This window comes from Numida meleagris, chromosome 4 (genome assembly GCF_002078875.1).
Source record: "Numida meleagris isolate 19003 breed g44 Domestic line chromosome 4, NumMel1.0, whole genome shotgun sequence".
NCBI classification, from domain to species: Eukaryota; Metazoa; Chordata; class Aves; order Galliformes; family Numididae; genus Numida; species Numida meleagris.
The window spans coordinates 49,793,827-49,816,910 of NC_034412.1; the positions used below are offsets into that span (position 1 = coordinate 49,793,827).

Below are 23,084 nucleotides of genomic sequence, written 5' to 3' on the forward strand. Positions count from 1 at the left end.
GAAAAATATGACCCTGTTAACAAATGGATTTTAAAAAACAACTCAACTTTATATTATGACCACTCCAGCAACTACTTTGTTTAAATAAGAACATAAATCATATATTTATATTTTGAATATAATAAGTCTTTTTACATTGAGAGAACTCAGTGACATAGAAAATCCTTTATAATATGTATCATTATAGTTTATTTGTGAATTCGACTATAACTGCCCATGTCCAGGGCCACTATAAGTTTCACTTTATAATTACAGATATAGAGACAAGAAGCATTGGCAGTATTGTAGTGAGAGTCCTTGAAAATTTCTTTCCTGACATATGGCAAGCACTGCATACTCAGGTGTGACAGAGTAAGAGTGGGAATCTATTCATTTTTCTTCTTTGTTGAAAAAATGCACAGCTTTCTCATACTATAATAGATTAACAAACGTCTCATCACAACCAGATTAATGAAACACACCTACAAATAAAAGAACATGCCTACAGATAAAACAAAACATTATAGATGGGAAAAGAACATATTCCAACTACTTCACCTCCCCCCCATTCTTATTTTCTTTGCTTTTTTATTAATCGTTATTTTGCTTAGTGAAAGCAGAAACATAGTAGGTGAATGAACTATATACTTTCCATATATAATAACTTCTGAGCTTCAGCAATGTTACCACAAAAATAGGTAAACTAGCGTTATCCAGCTGTCTTGTAAAAGAAGCTAGAAATACTAGAAGTAGCATGACATTTTCTGAAGACCACTAAGAATTTATCCAAAGTTAGAGCTAGCAGGAAGAGTTAAATTTCTCTTTAAGACTGTAGTTCCCAAACCACAGTGCTTCATTAAGCAATGTTGCCTCCATTGTTTTATTTAAAAAAAAAGTGTAATATGTCAGCAAAATATATTTTTTCAACCTGAAAAAACATTGAGTAACTACAGTAAAAAGTATTAAAGATGTCAAACAAACATACTGTGTTTTCAATAGGTTGTGTAAGAACCATGTTCTTCATGCACAAATCAGCACTGGCAGTTGAATTAAAAAAAACAGAGGAAGTAATATATTACTCCTAAACTGCTGAATATGAAAGACTATCTAACCTGTGCATCTCAGAGATAACATTGTATATTTGTCTAGCAACCTTCTAGACAAATTATCACTCCTCAAGGAATATTTGTCCCAAAATAAGTCTTAATACAGAAATATATATACTAGCAAAAGTACACAGGTGAAGCTGTAAAGAACCTTGCAATGTATTCTCTTTCGCTTTGCAGCTTCGTAAGTTTTAGTTCACAAATATTGCACTTAAGTGTATTTGAAAGAGTATTTTTTAACTAGTGACACGTTATTGAAAACAAGTCAGTTGATGTGTAATTTGATTTGAATTCAGGGGGAATCTAAAAATGCTATTTGGAGCTCTCAGAATTATTACAGATCATATTTTAAATCTTTACAGTTCTAAAATCTTTCTTCAGAACTGACGTTTCATCTGTTCCACACAGCAATTTCTCACAGCACTCAAACATTACAATGTTAATACGCTGGTTAAGATCATGTGCTCACACCTCCCTCTAGTGCCCACATCTGTTCTATATAGTTTTTAACTGGATTTTAAGAGGTGATAGTCATAGTCTGAAGTTTGGTAAAGTCATCACAGAACCCAAGCAAGGAGAAATAGGTTAGAAGTGAAGTATTTGCTATGTGCCAATGAATACTCATTTACTTATTCATTTACGCTGGGGAGGAGGGATGTTTAAGGAAAGGAGCAAATAAGGAAAATAAGAACATAAATATATTTTAGTATAGACTCTGATACTTTTCAGTGATCTCAGTTTTTATTTAGTAAATTTACTAACTTCCTCCTTCAGTAAGAATGCATGCTATTAAGATCTTTTATCTAAACCTTTTCAGAGTGCAAAAACAATACATCACCATAAAGCATATAGATGACTTGAAGAGTTCGTGTTTGCGTTCAAAAAATCCCACAAAAATCTGGTTTTAGTAGACTACGCAAACAACTGGTCTCCTGCAATGTGGAAGACACAAAGATGCAAATAATTTTTCTTTTTCTCCTACTCGCTTTCATTACTGTTAAAGCTACAACTGGCAGGAAAATAGGTAATTGTGTTTGCAGTATATCTCATCAGTCATATATCACATCTACTATTATCTGATATTAGAGATTCTAGTTACTGCTGCTATTTTGCCGTAAGATAACAGGAAATGGACAAATAGATTCTTCTGAATTAGACTGAAAGAGTCTTTCAATATTCACCATGCTCTAGTAAATTGAATTTGGAAATATAACTGCATGCAGCTTCACAGTTTTTTTTTCCCCCCTCGCATTTGCAGCCTGAAACATGAAGAGTTCATCACTCAGAGCCAGCATGGAAACACTGTAGCATTCTGACATCTTTTGTATTGTAAATGTTAGTAAATAGCCCATAATGCTAAATCATTTGATCTCTGTCAAAGTAAATGAAATACACCTAACTTCTGAATGTATGGATGTTGATTTATTGCACCTAATAAAAGACATTTGTTTTATGCTAGAGTTAAATTCTGCAGGACACTCTTTTCATGCACAGTATCTTTAATTTTCTATAATTAAAAAAGGTAATAACTGGTTAAATTCATACCAGTCAAATGTAAGCTAATTCTTCAAAACAGCATTTTCCTAGAGATATCAATTCCAAAAAGCAAAAAATGCAACAGGATATTCTTCTAGTTAACACTTCTGTTATTCTTTTGTTACTCCAAGTAATTTTACACTCTATACTCACCCTATTTACTTCACAACTCACAAAGTTAGCAGTCAGAAAATCAGAAACCTATGTCAAATGAATCCACAGTGTGAATACCTAGGAAGCCAAAGTCCTATCTGGTTACCCACTCAGTGAGTGGAGTGAAACTATTTTACTTAAGAAAAGATTTCTACTGTGACCTTCTGATCAGCTGCATTCCCATTATTCCTCAGTGTACTGGATGAATTTCGGTCAGTTATAATCATTTAATTTTTTTGTGTTCATTTTTCAAAGATTCGCATGAACAATATCCTAAGTAGAAAGAAATTTCATAGAGCTATCAATTATTTATACTAGAAAATATTAAATGAATGTGCACAGTATCAATGGTGAGATACTAAAGCATTTATCAAGTAGGAAAACCAAGCTAAGTGCAACAATACCTAAATAACATTATTCGTAGAGCTTTATGATTTTGACCTAGATGGAAAAATGCCATAAGCTGCTTTTAATTACAGTATGAGAAATACAAGTTTACATTTTCACACATTTCATTACAATTAGTTCTACATGTGAAGTTACTAACAGGGTTTGAAAACAAGCTTTCCCATTCTTAAAATAAAAGCAAATTTTAAATTGAAATACATATAAGTACATAAATATATACACAAATACAAGCAGAGGCATCCTTATTTAGGATGTTTACAGTAAGATTGCTCAAGGCCTCTGTTTTCTAGGAAATAGACAAAAAATCTAAAGACTCTTTACTCCATTGTTTAAATAAAAGTGTCTATGTACTATTAACAGCCTTTGTGCCATTCATCCTCCTAACAGTAGGAGGGCAAATGCTCTCATTCCTGGATTGCCAAAAGTATGAGAACTTAACTTGTACAAAGCAAAACCATTTCTACCTAAAAATATCCTATCATTATAAGTAATAGACCTGTAAAAAAATATTTTTCTTCAGAAGATCATATTTCATGGCTGAAATAATGTATGGAGCAGCTGAATGTTTAGTTTCATCACACTTTTTACAATTTATATAAATATTTTTATGTAAGTACAGTCCCCTTCTCTCCAGGGATTCTTTCACCCTTCACTGCCCTTCAATTTAAAATGTAATTTTCTTTTTTCTGACTCAGAAATAATGCAGGGGTGCTTCTGAAATCTGTGACATGTAATATACCCAGTCAGTATACATGTGTACAAATGAGTCTCAGACATGAAAGCTAGGGAGAATGCTGTTATATTATTAGTTACAATTCTCAACCAGAGATGGTGCTTCAAAGAACACTGTGGAGGTTGAGAGTGTACTAACAACTATTCGCTCATGAGCCTGATAAATTATTATTAGTTAAAATGCAATGTTAAAGTGTTTTTTATAAATCAAAATCCATTTTTCACAACATAAAAATGCTTCTTAAAAGAAATAATTTTCACATCAAAATGCCTTCACCAGAAACATGCACACAAAAAATAGCAAGACGCAGGCCTCTGTGCATGGGAGCTTTGCATGTCTATGGGCTTTCCAAAGCTGGAACAGAATCTGTTGTTTCTACCACAAGTGGGAAGAAAAGTCCCTACTGGTATCCCCTCTGTGGGAGTAGCAGCTCAGATGTCCAGTTACGCTCTCATCACCTACAACAATCAAGCTCCCAGGAACACTGGCAATCACACACTTCACTGTACTTAATATTGGCCTCCCTTTGTTCAGTTAATTCAATCATTTCTTCCATCTTAACTTCAAACAAAGGTTTGGGAAACAAGAGCAGAAGCCAAAAAACAGAGTCCAAAGAGATAATAATCTCTCTTTCTTCATGTAACTCTGATGGATGTGACAAAGTTCCTTTCTCAGCCCTCACAAAGTCAAGAAAAGGTTCCATTGACTAGAGCTAATCAAGCTTTACTAAAAATCATCAGTTAATTAGACACTAAATCTTCTTCCAGTTCAGACTGGTTTTGCATTTTATTATAAATAAATCAGAAGATACAAGACCAATTGTGCTTAATCACTGAAAGAAGGCAGATGTATCCCTCTCAATATGTTTGTTATTAGGCAAATAAAACAAACCTCTGAAATATGATATATAACACTTGCTGGTCAATTTATCAGTTACAACACACGCAGGGGCTAATCAGTTGAGTTACAGCTTGCTTGGTATTCTCATAATGGAAGTGGAACTGCAATCTGCATATTTGAATGCCTGCACAATATGTGAACAGCATCAGAACATGATCTTGACCTCACTAATCCTAATTTTTACTTGAGACAGTATCATCCATAACACAGTTCACTTAGTGTTTTCCTCTGTACAAGGAAAAACACCATTTTCCTCCCACTGAAATCAATCAGCTTGCTTTGTGTTGCAGCACAGTATTTAGAGGACAGAATCTGAATAAAGATAAACAAGCCTATGTAAATCTATGCCTCGAGTTTTTTATCATATTATTTCCTGTAAGAATAATTGTATTTTATGTAGAAAAAGTATTATTTAGAAAAACAAACTGATGTCTCCCAGAGTCTTGAAGGATCAGCAGGAGCACACAGTTTGCATTAAAACAAACTGGACTCCAGGAACTCTAAAGTCACTGACATTTTGTCCCAGAGGAGGGACCCTTTTTCCTTTTTTAATTGATAATTTTTTTTATAGTTTCATTTAGGACTACAAGGATATCAAATTTTGATATTCCAAGTAAATGGAATTGTCACACTCTAAATTAAACAATATTCCTATTTTAGAAAGACTTCTTTCCATTAGTTGGTAGTCAGTTAAGACACTGCACATCCTGCTGATGCATTTCTAATAAGGAATTACATACTTCATTTCAAGGTTGCTACTTTAAATATATTTAATATGAGAAGTGATACTTGATATTCAAATCATTCCAATATTATTTATTTAAAATAATAGGTAACATAGATCTGAGGCACTGATTTTGCACAGTAGGGAGTGAGATTCAAACAAACTTACACTGTTAACTCTAACCTATCACATTGTAATATAGGATCAAGTTAAAAAAAAGTCTCATGCAGAGCATACTGTTACATAGGACATTAAAGAAAATTTATATCCAGACTTCTTCCCTCCATGTTGCACCAGCTCTGCATTTCAACTGGTGCTGTAACTCCTTGCCAAATACTGTCATGTGAAGTAGATGACAAACTATGGTAGTTTGGAGTGAAAATTCTGTTCATCATGCAAAAGCAAGAAGCTCGGAATGCTCTAGCAGATTTTCTTCTGTTGAACTCATGACTATAGTTTTTTAGCATCCAGTTTTATTTAAAGGCCAGGTTACTTTTTGACTAGTGCTTTGACTTCATACTTTTGAAGAGTATGGGAAGATTAAAACTCAGTTCTTTGTGAACTGTACTCTCAGTTCCACTTCAGCACCGGATATCTGTACAATACACATAGTATTTATACACTAAAAAAAGAAATCTTGAAACAAAGAAATGCTGACAGAGAGAAGATTAATTTTCCTCATGGCAACAAAACCCTCCCGCTAAAAATATTTTAAGTGATTACTGTATTTTTATCATATTTACATAATTCTCTATAGAGAAGAGAAAAATTCCAGGGAGCTAGAATCACTGGTACTGGTTGATTGTATCACGAAAAAGTAGCAAAATACTGCCCAGCTCAGGTTACAGTACCTTGTTTTTAGTATCAACTTGTATCAAATCAAACAGACACATTTGCAAGTGATTCAGATCAGTCCATAAAGTGTTTTCAAAGTTATTACCCCTGAACCTTGCACACAAAGTTAGTTGAAAAGTACTTTCAAAATAGATTTAACCAATTTTTTCCCCCCCATTTTAAGGGAGAATTACAAAGTTCATAGAAAGCATTTGAAAAAGAAACAGGCAAGTATTTTCAAAGAAAGCAATTTAAGTCTGAAGAAAAATATCCTGACATGACAAAGGAATAGATTTGCCTATCAGCTAGAGTCACTAGTACAATCTTGAATTTACTCAGCTATGAACACTCAGACACAAAGCTGCTATGCCCAGTAACAGGCCAGTTTTTGCCTTACATACGTTTTTTTAGGGGAAAGATTTGCACGTTCTTATCACTGAACTGTCATGAGAAAGCAGTATGCAGGCTTACTGACCCTAAAGTTTACATGAGGAAAAAGTTTCTGTTTATCATAATGATCTCTTGAATAACAACTTTCTAAATCACTTAAAAAGACAAAGACATCTGCATTTGAAACCCTTCCTCCAGCTGCATATTGCTCATTTGCTGGTTTTTCAAGGCATTCAGGAATTGGTGTAATTAGACTGAAGGGACATTGGATCATGTCAACAATCAACTTCGCTAATATAACTGATGTGTCCAAATGTTCCCTATGGGTATTCATGTAAGCATCTTCTCTTATAGATCTCTACTCTCCACTTCTTACCATGATGACTTGGCAGCATCTTCCAGTATCCTCAGACCCTATTAATCAACTATTAAGGTGAGTATATTAGGATTCATTTTCTTCTTTTTAATAAAGAATGAGAATATTATTATAAGATAGGTTGACATCAAAAAGCAGATTATGAATTTACAGTACTGCAAAATTTGTAATAATCCATAAAGAAAGATTAGGAATTCTAAACTGATGAATACTTCTAAAATCGCAACTTCATTGATGCAGTGACATGTAATTCAACTGTTGTGTTAGAGTCTTTAATTTAGATCATTTACATTGCAGTTAGACTACGTCTGATCCTTCAGTGAGCTAATGTTTGAGTTAAAGGTAATGGGACTCAGTCTTTTTCAGAATTTAGTAGAGCCAGCAAACTTTGTAGTTCTCAAAGCACAAGGGTCAGAAAAATCATTCAAATAATAGATTATACTTGAAAAAACATATACACAAAAGTTATACAGCTAAATGATGCATCTTGATATCATTACCACCACACCGCAGCAGAGAAAGGAATAAATAATTCTCCTGGGAAGGAAAGCAATATGAAGTCAACTGCCACTACACTAATGAAACAAACAATCATATCCTTGAAACCACTGAAATAAGGTATTTCTTCTCTTTGCTCTTCTGGTATCATATTTTTCAGAGCCATATCTGTTATTCTTGTATAGTGCTTAACAGGACAGCTCCTTAATTGTGACTATATACACATCAGGAATGATTCTCATACAAGAACACAAGCCACAGAGAAATAATTGTGATTTCTAATTCAGATATTCCAGTTAAAAAATACTCAGAGTATCACTCTGCTTAGCTTGTTAGATTAGCCCCTAATTTCAATATAATCCATGTAATAATGATATCATTCAAAAAAACGCATAATGCAAAAGCAGAGTCCACAGCTAGCAGGCATTTTCAGGTCACAGCAAGGACAAACTGACAGGAATAACTTACTTCCAAGCTTCATCTGTGACTGGTATAACCACGTTCATGGAGAAGACCAACAGGGATACAGCCACAGACTTCCTACACCATGAAGGAGTAAACCTTGGCCTACAACTTTCTCACGGAACAAACTATCACTGGCAAGAGCCACTACTGCTTCCATTCTTGTTACTCATCTCATTTTCAAAATTTTAGTTAGCTTTACAGAAAATCAAAACATAGGGTGCAGAGTAGTTACAGATATTTAAATATTCAGGAAATATTATCCAATAACATTAGTAACTGGAGAGCAACATTTGCACCTATTTATCATACTCCAATCATTGCTAATACTATCACAAACAAGATCAACAGCGTATTTGAGCAAATCTCACAAAAATCATTTAGTACTAAAGAAACAGCATGATGTAAATTTGTCCTCACTTTGTCATCATCTGCTGCACTCTCTCTTGAATTAACTTCCCATTTAAGTTGATACATGTCATCAGCTACAGACCCCACTTAGACTTACAGTGACAGCCACAACAGTTTCCATCTCAACATCATGTATGCACAAAGATAGGGAGGAAAACTCCTGGGGTTGAAAACTAAATTTATTAAATTACAATTAATCAAAAAGAGAAAAAATTGAGGCACCAGTGAGATCTTGTTCTGCTAATGCAAAGTGTAAGAATTTGCTATCAATGAATGCAGTTCTATTGTGCTAACATACTAACTAAAGACCAAGAGTCATTTCCTGCTCTTAGCTCACAGTGAAAGAGGCCCTGCTCATCTAGCAGTGTTCTCACAGTGCATGGGATTTTTATTCAGCTCTTGAATCTTTCTAGACATGCCGTGAATAGCTCTCTCTCCATGAACTTGAGGACAGAACTGTGACATGGAAGAGGAAGATAAGGCTCCTCTGGAATAGCTCAGATTCTGCCTGTCTAGCTCATAAAGATCTGAGAACATTCCTACTTCCTTTCCCATGGTCATAAACTCTGGACAGAATGTGGAACTTGTGTCAAAGGGGAAGACTGCTTGCTAATGAATTATGTTGCTTAAGCTTATTCAAGAATTTGTCTGAATCAGATGATTACTGTCAGAAACATTCTCCTCTGTTAAGAACTGTGGGGTTGATTTCATCCTGTAGACATTGCCTGAGATGGGGAAGATCCTAATTTAAGACTTCCTGGACTCCTTTTCTTTGTCTCCCATATACAGTCTTAGCTCTTGGGCAGTTGTAGTAAGGCCTCTCATTTTAGTGCTCAGAAGGACCAAACTCACACTGAACTATGTAATGATATTCCAAATAAGTTGATAACACATTTTAGGCTACAGCAAAATTGAAGGAACAATGAGACAGTTGTTACTGAACATTATAAAAACAGACTAGAAAACAACATATCACAACAGATGAGTAGAGAGTTAAAACTTCCTGACTGATTCTTCTGCCCATGAAACCTCAATTAGCAAGACCATCCCCTCTTGAGGTCCCTTGGCTGCCACTAGACCACAACAAAATATGAAGAAAAAGCAATTGAACTCACCAAAGCTGATTGTACAAACATTCTCTTCCCTTCTGTTCCTGGGAAAGTAGCTATTAGGGATGGAAGCATACAGGTCACTACTCCCTCAGGGAGGCTGAATACTAGCAAGAGAGACTGGTTTTATACTGGCAGTATACTGGCAACATTTAGTATTTGTCTGCATTTGGATAGATTCCAGTCATTGTTCAGTTTTGAATAAGGAAGTGCTGGGGCATTGGGTATGTAGCAAATTACTTCTATATTATCTTTCATAGGCATGAACCTATTTCTTTTGGATTTTAATTTTTTAATGAATGACAAAGATACATCAATTTCTGAAGTATTTATCAATGACAGTTGCATTCGACATACGTTTTATATTCCATACAAATTAGCAAATCCAAGAGAGCATTCAAAAGTTTATACAAAAACTAAGCCAAATCAAAGTTAAGACTGATAGTTCATATTTGTATGAAATGGCTAATATACTTATCTCCAGCAACACATCATTACTATTGGACAGAGTTGCAGGGTTTTTTTGATTGCTCAGCCAGGTAACTCAGTGGCAATTGGTTGAAGAAAGTTCTCATATCTTCAAGAAAATATCCCTTTTTCATCCAAGAATAATGCTGTTAGTACCACTATTCTCTACAAGCTATTGTTCTTTTTTATTATTACAGTAGTGCATAAGGGCACTTGTTTATTAGTTTATTTAGGTTTTTTTGGTGTGTTTTTGTGTCTGAAAAATCACCCATGTGGTCCCAATAACACAAAATCTTACTGTAAACTCACAAAAAATATGAAAACTCAAAGTGTTTGGACTCAGCCAAACCCAGAACTTTAATAGCATTTGTTGAAATGTTGCTGAACTTTCTACCAAATGGAGATACCATTTTGATCAAAAAGGAATAGTTTCAGGAAAGATTTAGTTTATTATTCCTATCACTTTTCATTTTAGCAGCTTATGAAGACAGAAATGTCACCTTTTCCAAGAATCCCATTTAGTAAGTTTTTTCCTTTCAAATTTTTTAGTGATGTTATAATACTGAAAATGTACACTAACTATAGTTTCATCCTTGGTATTTTTCCTTTTAGGTGATGATGGTAATTATGCCCACACATTTTCCAAAGTTTCATTCTAGTGCAGGATGCCTATTGGCACCTCTCTATAAAGTGTCCTTCCTGCAGGCTGCATAATATATAATGTATAATTCCAACTTTTCCACTTTGATTATTTTACTAACTTATCAAACAGTACTTTGTAAGGAGATCTCTTACCTCATTGTGTGTCATAGAACAAGTGGTGGAAACCTTGCACAAGGATAGTATCTGCGCAGTACCGGCCTTCTATACTGTCTTCCCAGTCATTTTCTACATCCTGGAAGCTGACATCCTAGCCTGGCTGGTACCCTGTATCTGTCTTCACAGAGTTGGCCTGCTGGAGTACCTGCAACAAACAATACAGTCATTCCTGTTCCCACTCCAAGCCAACCTCAAGTTCTGCAGAGGCACAGCATGCCAGAACGCCTCACATGCAGACTCTTCAGCACCAAACAGGTTGTATGATCCTACATCTTAAGAAGAATTTGTAAACCTAACCTGGACTCTACAAATCTTAATACCACTGGGGTACAGAACATGCCACTTGCAAGGAAGCATGGGAAGAAGTACTGCTTTAGTTTATGCCACTGTATGCTACATACCCCCAAAACATCCAAACAATGAACTGGACAAGTGGATTCTGTCTCTTGTCCCACCCTGGGATATTCTGAAATTAGGTGGCTTAGTAGTATTGAGTGCTCGTTCCCAAAAGATGAAGACACTTTCTAAGACAAGCAACATGAGAAGTCTCTTCAGTCTTGGCTATCAGTGAACAGCATTTGAACTTCAAGAACACTGATTCTTGTCACTGGTGCTGCAGGATTCATTAAAGCTTCAGATTGTTGCTATTACAGTAAACACTTAATTGCAAGCATATTTACTGTAAACTTACGTAAACAGATAAAATAGTGACTTTACATTCCACAGTTTTTAAACCCCTCAATATGACAAGAATTCTCGTCTCAAAAACATTTCGAAAGACAACACAACAGGCTTCTATCTCTATAAACCATGCACATTTCATTTACCTTGCTGAAATTATCTTGATTTATTCTAGACATCAGTTAAATCTTTCATGCTTTACAGATTTATTGGAATAACCCAGACGGGAAAAGGTAACATGAGGCAATGCTATGCAACTGCACCTCACAACACATCTAGTAAGACATAGCACAGCATCCTGCCTGAGCAGCCAGATTATTTGTCCCTCTGGGATTGACAGTCAGACAGTTCATACAACTATTATATCTTATCAAACACAAAGAAACAGCACAGTGAATTGTAAAGAATGTCAAAGCTTAGAGATACTCCACATTGTTTCATAAACCATGCTATATTTGATGTGAAACCTTTTATAGAAAATCATTGTGTATGTAACACCTTTTTAAAGTACTTCATCCTACTTGCAGACTATAAACAACTGTAAGATGAACACAAATAGGATAGAAAAAGGTACATAAAAGGGGTCAGCCACTTCTAAAAAAAAAAATCACACCAATTAGAGTAGTTGTTTTATTAGTTACCTGCAGCTTAAGATGCTGATTCATATTTATCTTTTTCTCACACAGAACTCTGTCTGCTACCCAAACGGCCTACGAAGCATATTCTTTCTGATTCCTACAGAAGAAAATGCTTTCACATTATCTGAGATAAAAACGAATTTTTTAGTTTCCATATAAGTAACAAGGAAGGAAACCTCATTCTTTCTAGTGTTTGTTTAGCAGCTAGACTTCAAACATTCTCTGAAAAGCAAACAACTCCAGGAAAAGGCAAATTGAAACACAGCAAGCACACTGAACAGATGAAAGGTTCTTAACTGCATCTACAGATTACATAACAGGTTAACAATGATGGGAACAAAACCCAGGGCTACAAATTCAAGATAAAGAAAGGAACCAAACTACACAGGACAAGTACCAATTCTTTCACAGTTAATTCTGCAGAGTTATTTTCCATATTTTATACAATGTAGAATAAGAATTTTCTTGTTTTGAGTACTGAGGTATCCTGAAAATTTAAAGCCACAGTTATTCTTCTAATGTCTGCATAAGAAACAAATAGCAGCTGAAAGCATTTGCATTTTAAGTGAATTATGCATCAGATAAGTGAGAAAGTCAGTTACTGTTTTAGCCTGTAACAAATGATTTTCATCATGACTCAAAATGATTCATTACCCAGAAATATTTTCTGCCCTTCTGTCTTGGAAAAATAAAGCAAGAGCTCCCTCTGTGCAACTCCGGATGTATTACTTTTCTGTATTGTGTTACGTTAGTCTCAGATACTAGAAGTCTTACTGTGCAAGTAAATAATACATGTAAGAAAATAAAAATATGCAGAAAATCCTTGATTTTTTTACTGTTAATATTATAGAGAATAATCCTAATCTAAAAATGTAAGCATGCTAATTCTAAATAAGTTGATAGTAAAGTTCCATACAAGGTAAAAGGAGAGAATTTCAGATGAAGCACACCACAGCTCTGATACACAAACTTCACTGCTTCTAAGATAAACCAAACTACTAAGAAACACCTGAGGAGGCTCGTTATTACTGCTGCAGTCAGACAGCAGTAGAATTTGTCATTCTTGGCTGGCTTCCTTGCCTCTCTATTTAGGGTATGGCTGTCCAACCTTTTAGCTTGCCTGGGCCACATTATTTTTTTTATTCTTTATTAACTTTAAGAAGTGCAACAGAAACATAAAACAAGTGGGACCTTGTTTTTGTGCATCAAATGCTTCTATCTTGTTCAACTGAAGTGCTTGTAACTCTTAGTGAGATCTCAAGGTGTTCAGAGATTTTTGGCAGAATTCTACTCTGTACTTTATCCTTGAAAATAGTTATTCACAAGCGTATGTACTGCCAAAAATCAATCACATGAATGAGGCACGATTATGAATCCTGAGATCCATTCTGAAACTCAAAGCAGAAGGTAAGCCTGCATGGTTTTTTTTTTTTCCCCCCACTGTTCACAGGAGCATGTTTAGCCAATGCTAAAACTCAAAATGCTGGAAATTTGCCATAACCTGAGCTTGCTGTATTTTAAGTTTCATTTTGAATGCTATTATGGCATGAAGCAGCACAGATAAGTTGATCTTCACCTTAAAGAGGTACGTTTAACTCATTTAAATGACAGCCCAAATTCAGCAAAAACTTTAGCACAGATTTTCTTTTTGATTCCATTTCTCAAATTCTAAAGTCTTTTCAGGATTTTCCCCCAGCTTAACCACCTTACTTCAGATAAGAAAATCATGTCCCCATCATCAGCGTCCATACTTTAAGAGACTCCTGGAACTGTCAATGCCAACCCCCTGGATTTCATGAAATTCACAGCTTTGATGATGATTTGCATAACATTATCCACATTTTAAAGCTTTTGTGCATAAATTTCCTTGATGTAAGATGCAGTGATATTTCATCAAATTTGAGTTGCCAGCAGTAATTGCATAATCTTCTATTAATTTTATGAGTCCCTCTTTTCTACCAACCATTGCTGGGGTATCATCAGTAGCTATATCAGATGTTCTGATAAAGGTTAAAGAAAATTACCTCAATGTATTTTTTAATGCTTCATGCAAATAGCATGAAGTCATTCAATGGCACCAAAGATGCCTTTTCTACAGTTACATTATATTCATTATCAATACCTCTAATAAAAATGACAAGCTGAGCCATAACTGTGGTAACAGTACCTTCATCTACTGCCAAAGCATAACATTTGAAATTAGCAGAATTATTCCACAAATATATCTTTCCATAGATCTTCCTGTTTCTTCAATTCACCTACATCCCAGGGAGAAAAGTTGACTTTAGAAAAATCCATTTTTTAAAAATAAGGACAAATTATATCTGCCATCCTTTCCATACATTTCTCAATAAACTAGCCATCAGTAAATTGTCATGATTTTTTTTTGCAATTGGATCTGCTACCACATAACTAGTTTATAAGAGTCCATTTGAGTTTTGCAATTTTAAGAAAATATTTTGTTGAGATGACAGACTTTTTTCAGTTCTGCTATTTTTTCAAAAAATTCCTTGATATTCTCTGAACTTGGCAGCATGTTTTTACATGTCTTTTCAAACTGTAATCCTTAAAAATAGCACTAATTCCTTACAAATTAAGAATAGTACCATATTATCTGTCTCAACAATTATTTCTGTCCATTTTTCATTGAATTCCTTCAATGATTTTTCTATTTTTGGGTTTTGTTTTCTTCTGAGATGACATTAGGTAGGTTGAAAGATTTTTTTTTAGCAGTCACTATGTTTTACTCAACAAGCACAAGGATGCTGTAACACACTTGTGTCAATTCTATTTTAAATTTAACAAGCTCTGGGACTGATGTGATTAATGATACAGGTCACTACCATGTTAGCAATATGAAAGTCACACCGTTTACTTTGAGGTTTCTTTCCCTACTCCTCAGCGGCTAGGCTGATCAGCATTTTGCACAGAGCCATGAATAGGAAAACACTGAATGCTTGTAGCTCACTGACTTCACAAATTCCTTCCCCATTCTGAGGAAAGCAAAAACTTTTCTTAACTCCAGAATCACTGGTTACCTAGCAGAAACACTTACTGCCTCAACACCTAAAGTTTCCTCAGATGCAGCACTTTGAGCAGAGCACTGTTTTACTATTAATCTATGCTATTAAGATACTTACAACCTAACCTGTGAAGAGATCCTTCAAGACTACTCTCAGACACAGAACATTCTAGAAAGACTGCTTTAGGAGTCTTAGGATTTATTTACCATAAGTGTGATTGTACCCAGCCTGAATGATCTGATTACAGACTCTTCATACACTTGCATTTTGTAAAGCATATTCCTCCCTTGAAGAATTAAGAAATGTCATATCTGGCTCTTTACAGCATCAGTTCATTACTGAGGTACTAACGCGTCTTTGGATAAATACTATTAAGTAGCTTTGTGGAACTCCATGTTATCACATTCCCACTACTGAACTTTGGCTCAATAACTGCTCATCTGAAAAACTCACTTCCACTCTAGAGTTTTTTTCTGGACAACAATGGAAAATACTTATCTAGACAGTACTGACAACTCTGGAGATGTAACGACTAAGAAATTAGATTCAAAATATAGACTTTAAGGCATGAGACAGGTAGGACTGCAAGATAGGTGGCACATATATGGTAAATATAATATGGCTGGAATTCGTAATTTGGTGGCAACCACAATACAAATCCTCTGGTAATTCTGTGTGCATTTTTGGGTTGCTTGAGCCTAAGCAGTTGTATCTTGACCGCCTTTGCAAGACTAACTCATTTCACTAAATTTTCTCATGTGATTACACATATTTGGGCAAACAGGTCTAATAAAATGATATTAATCTTTCAAAGTGATTGTAGTATGGGAAGGAACAGCAGACATCACTGAATCATCTTTGGTTGCCAGAACAGTGGGAGGTAGACCATTGGCACCTGCTACGCATTAGAGAAAGCAACATTTCATTATAAGATAAAGTATTCTCTCCAAGCTCTAGAGTTGTATACCAAGCAATTCAGATAGATAATAAAACTTTTAAAAGAAATGTATTGTCCTTCAGTAAAGACAAATCAACACATCTTAATTCTGAACTGTATCTTTTGTTCCTATTTAAATATGGGTCAGGCGACACCAGTGTGAGATTGCATTCATAATTCCTTTCTGAAAAGATAATTTGACATGCTCTCCTTTTTCACTTTGCTGTGTATTCAGCTTTAGTTGCTGAGATCATTTACTGTGCAAATGCCTTTCCCCTTCAAAAATGTCTATGCATGCCAGCTCTCATGATGAATATCCATTTGTAAACAAAGTAATGATTCATTATTACAGCTGGGGGGCACCATTTTACCTGGATGTAAATTCACCATTTTTTAAATGCCTCACAGCTTGATGCTCGAAATCTCATCAAGCACTCAGAAAGCTTTGTTGACATGGATTGATGTTCCAAACAATTAACTTAATAATAGCATCAACAACTGAAGGTTAGTATCAGAGAAAGTGAGCCAAGTTTATCCCTACCGCAAACCTAATAACATCAAGGGAGTAAGCTAGGCTTCTATTTATTGCAGACAATGCATTGACCTTTTTCATACTCTGAACTGATTTTATGAGTCTAGCTATACTGCATTAACTACTCTGTAGAAAAAAAATTGAAGCAGAGTTTTGTTATTAGTTTTGTTAGATCTCAGATGGAGATAATCACTTCTCAGCTGTTAGTTACTATCCCTCACCTGGAATACAGACACATGGTAGCTCCTCATATATGTATTTCTGGTCTGCTCTTATGCATTGCAAAATAGCATTCAGTGAAACCCTCACTCTGTTGCTCTCCTGGCTTATGGATTGTTTATCTCCATGCATCTCTACATAACCTGGAAATCAGCTGATGAACTCAAGGCATCATTTGAATTCAGGTTGAATCATAACTGTCTGAAGAAAGAACTTCTGTGGACTTAAGGACTGTAATCATGACAATCTCCTCATTACCACCTCTGCTATCAATCTCTTGACAGCATAAGTTATATTAAACTCTGCCTTTAAAGAAGTCCCCTGTACTAACTTAAAATTAGTGATTTTAGTTCTTCCCCAGAACTCTGATAATTTAACAGTGATAGTTCAACAGTGAGCCTGATGTTTTGCATTAACTGATGAAATCATACCTGGCAAACAGTGCCTGGAAATGTCCAATTTCAAGCTGGAGAATGACAGATGAATAGTTTTTCCTTTCTGAAGAGAGCCAGGTGCTTGGAGTTAGATGTAAAGGACTTAGGTACTGTCTTGAAGCTCATAAGCTGTTTCTCCCTCTCTTTGATAGCAATAAACAGGAGAAATTCACAGGTCATATAAAAGTGCTCCAGCTCCAAACATGATATCTGTCACAGCCTGTCTGTAGTGTGTTTTTCATTCTAGTTTTTGTCTATCTTTACAGTATTGATAATCTCTACAGCCATATCGCTACTTCCTTCTAACAGAATTATTTAAATTCAGATTTAGAACAAGTTTTCCAGTTATTTCACAGCAGTTATGTCTTTAATGGTACAGTTAATATTCTCATGTTAACACTAATCCTCTTCCACTTGTACATCTGGCACTACAGAAGAAGTTAAGTGCTTAGGTAAGTAGTAGATAAGTAATTTTCCTGCCTATAGAATTCAGGCACTATTATACACAGATAACTGCTTGCATTTGCCACTTCATTTGCACACATTAGTGACCTTGCAGGTGCAATCTAGTTGTAGGAACAGCAAAAGCATACACATTAAATATGAAGATACTATTAAGTAGTTAAGGATAATTTGTAATATTTTAGGAATGTTATTAACACAATACTACAAGTACTGTATAGCTATAATCAACTTTTTTGTCTGAGATCTAGGTATATTCAATATGAGACTGTTCAAGAGAATCTAAAGTTACATTAACATGATTCTACAGGAAGACTTAAGGACAACACAGCATAGAAATAGAGATAATATTTCTTCTATAGCCAAAATGAGGAACTATCAGGGAGCATGCTGACATACAGCAAGGTCACATGTAGATCAATTCACAATCCTAAAGCATGATAAATTGTAGGGAGGACAAGAATGCATATACTCGCATAAAATTTGAAGGTATTTCTCCAAAATCTTTCAGAAGTAGATAAGATTCTTTGCTACTGCTCATAATTTCTGAAAAGCAGAGAATGTAGGTTTAAGGTTATAAAGTAAATCTATTTATTTTCTTTTGTTATATAACAGCAAGGAGCCATTCAAAACTGATAAACAGGTATGAAGATCAGCGATTTATATTAGCACAGAAACTGAAGTTTCCAGTATAGGATATGCTGCAGAAGAGCACTAAGATTTTTACCTTATACATTGTTTATAATTCTAACAAGAAGTTAGAATTATAATACGTTCTTAGTTTGCACTGAGAATACAGAAAGAAATGTGGTCTAAAACATGCAATGCCATTTTATAGACACAGCAGTAATGAAAGCATTGCTAAAGCAACCAAGTTCACCAATTACTGATGAGACTCAGGAGAAGTTCTTTAACTTGCAGAAGCTTTTCCTTCCACACTGCAGCTGTTAAGTATATTTATGGCCCTGAGTCACTTACAATGAAGTTGTATTACAGCATTCCTGTGTTCGACAATTAGGGTTATATCAGCACATCAGTCATACTCTGATAAATGCACATATTTTCTTTGCCTTTTTATAAGCTACTATCCTTGCAGTGAGCAGGGACTACTGTAGTGTAAGTTGACCTGACCAGCAACACATTGAAAATTTCTATTGCTGTGCTCCAAGATGATTTGTTACCATTTATTGGTAAATTTACTTTAACAAGCTTCCTTTGACAGCTGTTATTCATTGTTTTTAGATGACCTCTAACCTGCAATGCACTATTTAATATTCATTATTTCCACTAAATAACTTTTCTTCAAGTTTGATCATTAAACAATGAGACATCCTTCCAAAAGAGACACAGCTGCAGAATAAGAATTCACCACCAGAAGTGAGAGCTTCAGCAGCTAGGACTGCAATTAGCCCCATCAGAGCAAAAAATATAGTAGCTGGAAATACTCAATAAGCTTGGAAATATGGAATGTCAAATGAACACTGTTTTAACACAATATCCAATATCTATTTGCTTCGTGTTTTTTGTTGGGTTTTTAATTTATTTTTAAAAGTCTTCAAATCTAGGATTATACTAATAATACTTTATCTGTAACATTCACTTCATCCAAACAATAGTTGCTCAGCTCACAAAATATACAGAGCACATATAACAGCAATGAAGAACATGAATTTTTGCAAAACTACTTTGAAAAAAACAATTTTATTTCCTTGGCAGGAAATGTCTAATTTCAAATATTAGAAGATTATGGGAGTTATATTGTAGAGTTTTGTTTTTTTTTTTTTTTAACTGTATACTTCTTCCATTTCCACTGGTTTTCATGAAGAAAATATCCCAGCTCCATTTAGTTATGAATAATTCGGGTACCTTTCATGGCATTATTTATTTTTGCTGCCCAGTACAGTATCTTATAACTAGGCTGAAAACAGGCATCTTGGACCTGAACAAATATATTTTAAAAATTTATAGTAAGTACTTTTAAGCAATTTAAATATTTACTTTTATTAACTTAAGTCAGGAGTAACTAATTTAAATTAATGGGTCTTTTGGGCACATAACTGGCATAAGAAAAACAAGACCCTTGATTCTCAAATACTTTTAAACAGAAAGTCATCCCATTTGGGCTAGACCACAAGAGACAAACCACTGAAAAACTGGGTAAGTCCAGCAACATAGATTTTCCTTAATTTCAGCGTTCACCCTGGACAACAGTGAAGTTGAACTATTGAACTCAGCTTAGCAGCTTAAAACATGCACTTAAAATATCACCTTGCCTGCCTCTTGCACATAAAACTCATGAAGTGCCACCTTGCCTTCGCAACCCTTACCTTTACAACTACTAAAAATAGCTGGCATTATTAACTCAATGTTATGCTATTTTTCTGTCCAACCTGTCAGCTCCTCATTTTCTCCTGCATTCCATACTTTGATCGATGCATTTGTAGAAATGCTTCTCTATTTTTTGCCTTATTCAGAATCTGCTATATTGCCAGCTTCCTCCTGAGAGCGCTGCTGTATCATAAGCTGCTTCCTATGCATATAAATAGAACTACAAAAGACTTCCAAGCACCACAAGAACCATAATATTGTGTCCTATGGATGCACAACTTATTTCCAACATAACTTATGCTGTGTGAATTTATTCCCAATTCACAAAAACAACTGACTTTTCCAAAGGAAAAGCATACAGCTCATAGCACTGTGGCCTGGACAGGTCTGTCTCACTGACACAAGCAGAGAATACACTCTACATGTACACAGTCTATATGTAGTATAATTCAAGAAGTACATTCACAGCTTCTGAAGAAATCAAGCAGATTTGTATTGTTTGATTTTATATGCTTGATCTTTAGAGCTGCTGCTGATAGCTGTACTTTTGTATACTTTAAATGGTCTTTCTGAATTTGTTACATGCCAGTTTTGGTACGAGTTTCATTTTTCTTTTCAAATGAAATTTGTAAGGCAAAGTAGACTACATTCTTGATTGGACAGATTGATACGAAGCATTTATCAAAATCATGACAATGATACAACATTAAATCAGCAGGGAATTAAAGTATAATTAAGACAAAAACAACCATGATTTCCTACAAATCTTATCACCAAACAAGTTTGGTGACCAACTAAGAAGCTAAAATATGCAGCTAAAGCCAAGGAAATCCTATCTTGTATAGCTGTTACTTCAAGACAATGAATATTTAATTGAAAAACAAACAGTTTGAATGCACAGATGATATAAAGTTAATGACTCGGATGTGACCACAAGCAAAGCAAAACAGCTTTTCCCTAATCTATTTTTATTTTGTCAATACCAGTCTTCGTTTTTAGTCCATGTATCTTTAGTCCAGCTAGGATCCTAAAGCTATTTCCGTGAACTTTCTGACAGTTTAGTTAATGGTGTGCTTAGTCCCTCTTCCAGATCATTAATGAAGGCATTAATGAAGAACAACTCAAGCAGTAGTCCTATGGTGCCTTGGCAGCCACCTCTCCTCACAACATAATTCATCATATCTTTTGTTTGGAGATTGTTTGGAAGATACAGCTGATGCAAAAGGAGGCTGCCCACCCCCTTCGCTGTGTTAAGCTCAGGGAGCAAATTACACCAGTTACAGAAAAACTTCATTGACTTTATTACTTTTTGCTACTTGCTGCACGTAGAGCATGTTGACAAGGGTGTAAAGAAGAACTCTAAATCTTTTGGTTCTCCACATCTGAGAGACAGTTCTGCAAACAGATTGCTGTAAATGCTCGGGATGACAATTTACAGAATCAGATCCCTACCTTTTGAAAAGAAGCAGTGCTGAATTACCCAAGATACGAACTCTGAGTTAAACAGAAAAAATTCAACTTCCAGAGGAAAGCAAGCCATTTTTCCTTAGATGCTCCCCCCCCCCAAAAAAGAACATATTACACTGAAAGTGACTTATGAGAGGTCAGCTTTCTCCGCAGCTTTGAGGTCAAAGTAGCTGAGCTACTCTGTACAGAGGCTTCTACAGACAGAGGATTCTCAAGATAATTGTTTCTTCAGATAATCACACAGGTAATGTTTTTACCTATGTAGTATAATTGATTCATTCCCCTCCACCCCCATAGTGGGTAGTCTCTTCCTATAGTCTGCTGTCATATCTTGTTGATACAGTTTTCCCTTATGGTAAATCAACCTCCAGATGGTAAAAGCAAGATCTTTCACCCTTTGGGGGAGAAAAGTTACAAACCAAAGTCATCTTAGTTTATTTTATGCAGTTATTCCCCTCCCAACCAGATTCTACTTAATAGTAGCAAATATTTTTCTAGTACTCTAGTGTCCACAGTATTTTACAGTTCTCACCCTTTTATTCACCATTTTACACAACTTCTCTTTTCCTTAGACCTAACTTGCAGTCGCACTGTTGGAGACAGGTAGTAAAACAGGCACAAGTTCATAACTGCTCTTTCCAACTGCTTTCTCCTTAGCCTGAGATAGGCCACGCTCTATTATACAGAATCCTAATCATTTAGGACATCTGCATGAGGGAACTCCAAGCAGAGGCTGAAATACAGTAAAAAGAGTTCAAAATACCCAAAGGCAAAAGGAATATATAATCCCTTGTAATGCAATTTCACCAGCCAAACTAAGAAAAATACTAAAAAGCAAGGGTCTTTTTTTTAAGCTTTCCAGTATTCCTGTCAAACATCTTCTACATAATGTTACACACTGCCAAATAAAATTGCTGCCAGAGAACATTCTCTTCACAAATCATGAGAAACTTCATCACATAGAAGCCCACCTCTTACTGCCAAAGCAATTAAATCAGCAACCCTATATTGATAGTTCTCTGCTACTATCTCTAGAAAAATAGTATTTCAGTATCAGAAATAAGCATATACAAAACAATTTGAAATTCAGTTAAGTGTCATGAAGGATCTTGCACAGAATTCAAAAACAGCCAGAGAAGTGTAGCTGACAAGCAGTGTGGATCACAAATGTATGGAAACACACGGACTGGAAGAGATCGTTGGCATTCACCTAGTCCAACCTGTTCCAAGCAAGGCCAAATTGCAAGTGAGAGCTGCTCCCTGGCATCAACCATCCTCAGAGAATATTCCTGAGGATGCTTCACATTGTATTGGATTTATCAGCTTAAATTGTAATTATATTGTATTATAGTGTGTTGTTTTGCATTCCGATATTTTATTTAGTAAATTAGTTTGTTTCTCCTCAGATTGTTGCCGCTGTTCTTTGCTCTCAGGGCCATCTCCCTACCCTTTTCCCC

General features: G+C 35.2%; 1 long non-coding RNA gene across 1 annotated transcript in view; it reads right to left on the minus strand.

Annotated features, from left to right (window-relative positions):
* Positions 1 to 23,084, minus strand: part of LOC110398500 — a 27,353-nt gene that overhangs the window by 1,925 nt on the left and 2,344 nt on the right. Inside the window, exons 2-3 of the long non-coding RNA XR_002438419.1 lie at positions 10,883 to 11,051; positions 9,626 to 9,675 (exon numbers count right to left, since the gene is read on the minus strand). This is a non-coding gene — a long non-coding RNA (uncharacterized LOC110398500). The remainder of the gene's footprint in view (positions 1 to 9,625; positions 9,676 to 10,882; positions 11,052 to 23,084) is intronic.